The sequence below is a fragment of the Pteropus medius genome, unplaced genomic scaffold (genome assembly GCF_902729225.1).
Source record: "Pteropus medius unplaced genomic scaffold, Ma_sr-lr_union100, whole genome shotgun sequence".
In the NCBI taxonomy this organism is placed as follows: Eukaryota; Metazoa; Chordata; class Mammalia; order Chiroptera; family Pteropodidae; genus Pteropus; species Pteropus medius.
Window position 1 is genome coordinate 14,707,005 of NW_024347791.1, and position 7,665 is coordinate 14,714,669.

General features: G+C 36.4%; 1 pseudogene; it reads right to left on the reverse strand.

Annotated features, from left to right (window-relative positions):
* Nucleotides 1-5,187: 5,187 nt before the first annotated feature.
* Nucleotides 5,188-5,304, reverse strand: LOC120615209 (uncharacterized; annotated as a pseudogene).
* Nucleotides 5,305-7,665: the final 2,361 nt, after the last annotated feature.

The following is a 7,665-nucleotide window of genomic DNA, read 5'->3' on the forward strand; positions in this document are numbered from 1 at the left end:
TCTGTAATATGAAAGGGTAAGACCAAACAAGCTCTTTAATTTCTTTAAAATCATTCCATGGCCTATGATTTTTATTAATTTACTAAAAATATCTGTATCTTCTTTACGGATATTGTAAGACCTAAATCTTTTAACCAAGCTGCTGCCTTTGCTTAAACAGCTGAACCAGGAATTAGGCATAAAAGGTTTTTTTTTTCTCATTTGAGAACTCAGCATGGCACATCTCACTTGTACCCTTATCATTTAAATGCAGCACTACTTAGTGTAAGCACCAATAAGTAATTACATACACAGCGTAGTGTTACGTCAATAAAATGTTCACACTTTTTCCAGTCAGTATTTTTGGATTTTTTTTTTCAAATTATCTGCATAAAGGAAAAGAACAAGAAATTTCTAGATAATACAGATAATAATGATGACCTTCAGTATACCAATGACTTTTAGATACAACACCAAAAGCACAATCCATGAAAAAAAAAATGGATAAGCTGAACTTCATTAAAATTAAAAACATTTGCCCTGAGAAAAACTATGTCAAGAGAATAAGACCAGCCACAGACTAGGAGAAAATATTTGCAAAAGACATATCTGATAAAAGACTGTTATCCAAAATATACAAAGAACTCCTAAAACTCAATAAGAAAACAAACAACCTGATTATAAAATGGGCCAAAAACCATAACGAACACCTCACCAAAGAAGATACAAAGATGGAAAATAAGCATATGAAAAAATGCTCCACAACAAATGGCACCAGGAAAATGCAAATTAAAACAACAATGAGATAACACCTATGAGAAAGGCCAAAATCCCGAACACTGACAACACCAAATGCTGGTGAGGATGTGGAGCAACAGGGGCTTTCATTTACTGCTCATGGGAATGTGAAATGGTACAGCCACTTTGAAAGACAATCTGGTGGTTTCTTATAAAACTAAACATATTTCATAATTTATTTTGAAATATATGCCCAGCTCTACTGAGTATTTAAAATATATTCTCCCTTAACCCTCAGAATAACATATGAAGCATTATCCTTACTTTATACATGAAGAAATTGAGGTTACAAGGAATTAGGTCACCCTCCAATGTCACCAACAATTAAGTAAATATGTCTGTGTCCTTCTCAGCTACATCCTGGCCCAATCCAGCAAAGACTGCTTTGTGAAATTATATGGGAGCCTTCATGAAGCCATGTGTTTACTTACAATGTCCCCAACTAAGGCCTCTAAGCTCTCTAGAGTCAAACAGCTGTAGAACATCAACTATTCAATTTGTTCAGTGCTCAAGTAGCTTCCACTTTACAGATGGAAAATAGAAAAAAAATGGTGAGTTTTGTTATAAAGCAGAATCAACTAGAATCAAAAGGAGTATATTTCTCTCTTAATATGTATACAATATATACTCACATATATGTACAAATATATTTATTTCTCTATGGAAAATCTATATAAATTTTTATATATATTCAGGCAATGTTTCCATTGCAGTGAGGCAGACTACAAACTTCTTTATCTGCAGAAAGATATGGTGGTGTTCTTGACATTTCTGGAATTGGGTATCCAGAATTTCACCTCGTATGTCTGATTCCAAGCTGCTACCAGAATGTTGTCAGTGAGACTTTTATTTATATGGAAATAAGAAGGCCCAGATGATGATGATGATGATGATGATGATGATGATGATGATGATGTGTGTGTGTATGTGTGTGTGTGTGTGTGTTTAATGTCATTCCAAATGGTCTCTGAAGCAGTGGGTACTTGTTTAAACTAGTGTAGTTTTAATGGGTAGACTCAATTCTCATGTCTTCTGCATCTAAAGCACTTTTCTTGTGAGTGGCAAGTAGTCAGGGTTACATTTTGTGACATATCTTTAAAAAGGCACTAACATGAATGCTTCCAAATATCTCCCAAGCATAAACTGAGGGTGATGAAAACATTTTCTACTACCATTACTGAAGAAGATTACAGAGAGAAAGCTAACTTTCAGATTTTCATTTCAAGCTGAGTCAAGGCAAGCAAGATATGTTTCGTCTGTACCAGTAGGGCTATTTGGTCTTATAAGAAAATCAGGCACCCTGCAGGCCTGTTGGCTTCTCAATCACTGGCCTATGAAATCCAGAAGTGCTGGGTAAGCAGGTACATGAACAGCAAGAATAGCTGAGCAAATCCAACTAACATTGTAAACAGTGGACAGTTGGGGGCATACAAAGCCATCTCCACCAAGACTAGTCAGTTTGGGATTTACATATTTTGTTTAAAACACAAACTCATGCTAAAAACGTAGAAAGTCACCATACAACTTAGCAAACTAATTATGTCAGAAATTCATATTGAGTACTACCGTACTAATTTTTATGTAAGAGTTCTTTACCTTTCTGACTCATGACTACGTTTCCTTTAAAAAAAAATTATAGAAACAGAAGAATGATTCTGCATAAGACATTGGTATTAAGGAATAATTTGCAAATGGCATGGGTAAATACATTCCACAGTCTAGAAGACAAGATAAATGCAAATAGGCTGGCATTGTTACAGTCTCAAGTATGAGAGAAAGTTAAGACTAAAAGCATAAGATTATAATGTGTGACCAAAGTGACTTGTAGATAATGTTAACAGAAAGGATTATTTATCTAGAATTGTTTATAGTTTGCTATAGAAGCAGGTGGCTGAGACGTCCATTCAAAATCCCTTCCACAGGAGTCTGAAAGTGGTTCCATGCCTTGATCCTTTAGTGCCACCTATGGTTCCAAATTAGAAAGTGTCAGTTTGAAATATAAATCCTAGATACTGTGAACAGTACCTGGTTTTAAATTAGCATATTTATTACTCCATTATATTTTGCTTTTTGGGTTTGACTCAATGAACAGAATATGTATCTGGAGGGCATCTGACAACATGTTTTTTAAAAAATAATTTATTTATTTTAATTAGTTGCAAGCATACAGAACACTGGTTAAACATTTATATAGTTTATAAAACGATGCCCCTAATTGCTCCTTCTCTCCTCTGGTTTTCCACCTAGCCAATATACTAACGCTAACTGTATTACCTGTGCCGTGCTCCCCATCTCCACGACCATCTATCAACTCTAATTTGCACTTCTTTAACCCTTCACCCCATTCTCCCAGCTCCCCAATCCCCTTCCCTCTGTCCGTTGCCAAATTGCCCACTACATTTGTGAGTCTGTTTTTGATTAGTTTGTTCTTTTGAAGAGATTTTTAAATGTTTAGACTCTTTAACCCAGTAATCCATGTTTAGGAAATCAGAGACAAAGACACACGTATAAGAATATTTATTACAGTATTACTTAAAGGAACTTAATGTTTAAATAATCATAACCTATATGGGATGGAATATGATACAGCCATCTAAAAATGTCAAAAAAGAAAATTACCTTTAATTCTTATAATTTTTCTCCTTATAGAAAGATTTTATCTTTCATAAACTATCAAAACCCTAGAGATAATAACTGTACATTGTGTGATAGTATATAACAAATAATATAATTCATAACCCATAAAATTAGAGAGCCATGTGCCTAGAAAATAGAATATATAAATATACTGGAAGAGATTATAGTCTTTCACATATATATCAGTCAAGATAAATGAGAAAATGTTCCTACTTTGCAGAAAAAACAGAAGTCACTAGAAGGAAGCTCCGTCCTTCTAAAATACAACATATACACTTCCTTTGGGCTTCCATCCTGGTCTGCATCTCTCTAAGGATCATAGAGGGACCTAATCTCTTCACCTTCGCTTTGGGATTGACCTCGTTACCTACTCTAGAACTTTATACCATCCATTATCCCTTTCTTCTCTTTCGCATATGCAACCTTTCCTCTCAATTGAAAGTGTTCCACCAGCTTTGAAAGATACTCAAGTGTCTGTTACATAAAATAATAATAATGAAAAGTAATATATATATTATTATAAATATATATATATATATTTCTTTACTTCTTAGAGGTCTGTAAGGCATCTCAATCTGTATTTGACCAAAACCTAACTTGTGATTTTTCCTTCTGAATTTACTCTTTTAGTCCTTTCTTTCAGTTCTGTAAATGGTCCCATCACCAATCTAGTTATGCATGCCAAACCTAACAATCACTCTCGATGCTTCCCTCTCTTTCATCATGCACATTTAATCCATCTCCAAACTCTGTTGCTTTGAATTCCTACCTCTTAAATCCATCTCCTTCTATCTCCACTACCCTATTGATTCAGATCACTTTCATCTCTTGTCTGAATTACTGCAATAGTCTTAGTTTTAACAGTCTTAATAGTTCTGTTTATTTTCTCCCAATATGTATACCATTCATTTACTCTTTTGTCTAAATGCGCTAGCTAAGACTTCCATACAATATTGAGTAGGAGTGTTCAGAGAGGACATCTTTACCTTGTTTTTGATCTTAGAAAAAGCATCCAGTTTCCCACGAGTATGATGTTAGCAGTAGGTTTTTTTCAGATGTTCATCAAGCAGAAATTTTTCCTCTATTCCTAGTTGGCTGAGAATTTTTATTATGAATGAGAGTTGAATTTTGCTAAATGCTTCTACCGTATCAGTCGGTAAGATTGTATGATTTTTTTTTCTCTAGTCCACTGATGTGGTGAATTATATTAATTTTCAAATGTTGAAACACCCTTCATACCTGGAATAAGTCCTACTTTGTTGTGATGAGTAATTCTTATTAAACACGGTTGGATTTGATTTGCTAATACCTTTTTGAGGATTTTTGCATCTTGATTTCTCTCTCTTTTTTTAATTAAATTTATTGGGGTGACGTTGGTTAATAAAATGATTTAGGTTTTAAGTGTATAATTCAATAATACATTACCTGTATATTGCATTGTGCGTTCACCACCCAAAGTCAAACTCCTTCCATCACCATTTATTTCCTTTTATCCTTATCTACTTCCCCTCTTCCTCCTTTCTCTCTGTACTTTTTCTTTCTTATGATGTCTTTGTCTGATTTTGGTATTAGGTTAATGTTAGCCTCACAGGATAAATTAGGATATGTTCCCTTGGCTTCTATTTCCTGCAAAAAAATTGTATATAACCAGTATTGTTTGTTTCTTTCTTTATTATTTATTTATTTATTTATTTAGGCAACCCTTGGTTGACCTCACTAATTGCAAGGACCTTGTTAGCTTACAATCTCTTATTTTTTTATTGTATTTTTTTACGCCTACAGCACCTGGTCTTCCTAGGTCGTCTCCCATCCAAGTACTAACCAGGCCCTCCTGCTTAGCTTCCGAGATCAGACGGGATCAGGCTTGTTCAGGGTAGCATGGCCGTAGACATATTGTTTCTTTTTTAAATGTCTGGTAGAAATTACCAGTGATTTGGTATCCTAAAAAACATAAGCCTATTCAGATTATCTATTTCTCCTTTTGTGAGTTTTAACAGTTTGTGTCTTGTGAGGAATTGGTCTATTTCATCAAAGATTTTAAATTTGTGAACTGAGTTGTTTGTGGTATTCTTCTTATCTTTTTAATGTCAGTGGGATAAGTGGTGATGACCTCTCTTTCATTTCTGATAGTATCATTTATGTTTTCTAGTTTTTCTTTGTTAGTCTGTATTATCGGTTGAATTCTGTCCCCCTACCTAAATTTATATGGTGGCATCCTAACCCCTAATAATTCCTAGTACCCAGGAATATGACCTTGTTGGGAAATAGTGTCATTGCAGATGTAATTAGTTGAAATAAGGTCATACCAGAGTAGGGTGGGCCTCTAACCTAATATGACCACTGTCTTTATAAAAAGAACACCAGGTGAAGCAACTGACACACATACAGAAAAGACTATGTGAAGACACGAGGAATCTAAATAACCACCACCCCCCAACATATGCCGCAGGGAAAGTGGTGACAATGGGTACCGTTCTCTCCACAGATCATGATTTGGCTGGGATAATGCAAGGAAGAAAAATACTACAGATAATTTTTTTCTAGTTATTTGTTCCTGCATAGTTGTTCTCTACCATTTGAATAAAACTTGCACAGAAGCTCACATGAAAAGTTTAATACCTGCCTAACCAACTACGTTTATGCTCAACATGTTCAAGCATGATTCAGGAAGAATGATGCCAAGTATAAATATTTAAAACTGAGGAGTGTGGTCACTTAGACGCCTCTGGTGCTCACAGACTGTCCTTTGGAAGACATGGGTCAGATCTTCCAGGAGTCCCACTTGCTATGCATCTTGAATAAGACAGAACTTTAACTAGGAACACTGATTCTCATGGGTTCATGACTTAGACAATCAATTTCAAGCTCCAAAACACTTGAATACCTAGGAAAGTTTATGTTTTAACAAATAGAGACAGCCTCCAAGATAGTTCTTTTGCAGAAAACTGGAGAGAGTCCAGGTGTTCAGAGAAAACAAAAGGAGCACACCAACTTGGATGATTACTCCACATGGAAGTTAACTGAGAAGTGAAAGAAAGCAAAAGGTTGTCTCTATCCAGCATCTGCTCCCAAACACTTAACGAAACCCCAGGGTCTCAGGACCATAGGAGCTGCTGCAGGCACCTTTCCTTCCCTTAGCAGATGGGAGATCCTAGAACATGTAACACCTCTTCCCCTTACAACCTACGCCTAGAGACCACAGCTCCACATCCAGAATTCATTCTTAACATTATACCTGATGGTATCTAAAGGGCTTTTTTACACATCATTTCATCTCATATGCTCTTAATAAGATCTCTATCACCTTTATCTTAATAGATGGAGAAACTGAGACAAAGGGAGATTAAACAACTTAGCCAAGAAAACAAGACTAACATATTATTGAGTGAAGACTTCCCAGATCCTTCCAGGACAATATATCTTATTGCCTTAAAATGGATCTCTTGATTCTGATGCATTTTTGTGTGGAATCCCATTGTGAGTAAATCATACATTCTGTAAGCACTCAGATGCTATGCATTCCAAAGGCACTCTAGGCAGGAAGACAAACACATATGCAGAGCGAATTCTGTCTCAGTAAAGAGAAATTAGTCCAGGATGAGAGGAGTCATCCCACAACTAAGTGCAGGGCTTGTATCCTCTAAAAGGCAGTGTCATACTGAGGGTCAGCATTAGTCTAGGCTACGGGCAGGGGGATTGATAAGCAGGAGCAGGAGCTAGATCCAGCTTCGTGAGTGGGGGGAGTTCATGCTATTGAGTACATGAATAGCCTCCAAACTTGTCATTATGGCCGCTCCATTCAAGGGCCTATTGTGCAAGCACTGAGGTGGCCAAGAACATAGGGTTGACATCCACATGATGAGTTGCCCTTTCCGGTAGACAAGTTGGTTGTTCAGTGCCTTCTCTTCGATAAATGCTTTCTGGTGGGCACAACGGAAGGTAAATAGATCCACAGAGTTTGCAATCACTCCCCACAATTTGTCCATATCCCTGTTTCTCAAACTCTCTTGTTTCCAAGATTCCAGTTTGCTCTCTCCAGGTCCCCGAACAGCCAGCTAAGCCATTTGCCGCTACTCTGGGATCCATGTATGTCCATACTTCAGAAAATTTCCCTGTTCATACAAATGAATGACCAACTGCAGCACTTAGAGCTCTGCCCACTGGAATGATTTCCCTTCACTGCTTTTTGTCAAGGTTACTATTGAGCGTGGTTGTAGTGAAGCAACTGTCCGTTTTTAGCTAGCACCATTA